At 42.9% G+C, this 1,476-nt stretch overlaps 1 pseudogene; it reads right to left on the bottom strand.

Moving 5' to 3' along the window:
* The window catches only part of LOC106338241, a 19,829-nt pseudogene that overhangs the window by 9,043 nt on the left and 9,310 nt on the right, over positions 1–1,476 (bottom strand).

The following is a 1,476-nucleotide window of genomic DNA, read 5'->3' as shown; positions in this document are numbered from 1 at the left end:
ATCATCTTCTTCTGCCACGTTTTGAAGCCTTTGCCATCAAACTTGTCTGGCATCAGCCCTTGAGTGAACAAGCTAGGTACAGCCGGAGGAGTTTGAACTGCCACCGGACCACTTGCAGTTGCTGATACTGAACCCGTCTGATAAAGACCAGCACCGAATAGGCTACGGCGTGTGGTTTCATCAGCAGCATTTCCCACAGGGAGGATAGTGCTCGTTGTTGCTGCAGCGGTTGTCACGCCAGTTGCATCAGTTGCTGCAGCGTTGAGTGGAGTCTGAACGACATCCGTGGTGTCAATGGGGGTGTTGTTATCGCTTGTCCAGAATCTAATGGAGTTGCTGAACGCAAAAATCGAAGATCAATTAAATGCCTTTGGGCTTTAATTAAAAGGTGAATGTAAATGACATGGGCTTTAGATATAATAAACCCAAGGAAATGTCAATTAAATGAATAAGAGGTCGTGGGGAAGTATCCCACATCGGCCAAGAGGAAAAATTTTGAGTGATATAAATATGCCTTCTCACTATGAGAGCTTAAACAGCTTGGAGAGAGAGGAAGGCTCCCCACGCGCGCGCCGCCGCCGCCGTCCGGCCGGCTCGGCTCAGCGTGGGCTTGGGTCTTGGGTCTTGGGTCTTGGTGGAGGGCCTCCGGCCCAATAAGATTCTTTTTGGACCAAGTTAAGCTCAACCGTTTTTTGCCATTTCATTTCTAAAAAACAGCATGACATTTGTGTATAAACGACATGTAGTTTGTCTAAAAATGACACGAAGTTTATCTGTTCCCGACACAAAGTTTATCTGTTCGAAATGGATCAGAACCGAGTCAACAAGAGAGAAACTTGCGGAGAAAGTTGCTCAACGTTCCACTACGAGATCCTTGAGAGATTTTCGGAAAACGTTGGCAACAGTTTCGAAAAACCGCTCCTCGTCTCTTCTTTATATATCGACTCTCTTCTCTCTTCATTTCTTAACTTTTTCCGCATCGAAACCAACAACAAAAATCCCTTACCGTAAGTCGTGAATACGAGAATGTTTCGTAGAGTTTATAGTTCGATAGGGCGATTCATGAGTGAAGCGTGATCGTCTGCCATGGTTGTATCCTGGGACTCGATATTCGTACAGTACCGTCTCACTAACGGAGCGAATATTTAGAGTTAAGGAAAGAGATTATATCTCGACTCCATGTTTATTTGCTAATATGATTTCTTATCGTTCTTGTATTCGATTTACAAATCATCAATTTCCTTAACATGTTATTTTGTTATATCGTTTATCTCAGTCTGGTTATCCGACTTCTACAATCTTAACTCTATTTTCGCTTTCTATTTAAAGCATTTAATCGGATTGAAAAACGGTTCAACAAAGATTTGTTAACAGTTTTTAGAACGCTATTCGCGATTTGCTCTGTACCATTTCCGCGAAACGTTTCTTGCTTATTTCATAAACGATGTTTGCGATTTGCTATATGCTTATCCGCGA

This window comes from Brassica oleracea, chromosome C4 (assembly GCF_000695525.1).
Source record: "Brassica oleracea var. oleracea cultivar TO1000 chromosome C4, BOL, whole genome shotgun sequence".
Classification (NCBI taxonomy): Eukaryota; Viridiplantae; Streptophyta; class Magnoliopsida; order Brassicales; family Brassicaceae; genus Brassica; species Brassica oleracea.
The sequence above is the reverse complement of the archived record's forward strand: the minus strand, read 5'-3'. Positions and strand labels throughout refer to the sequence as shown.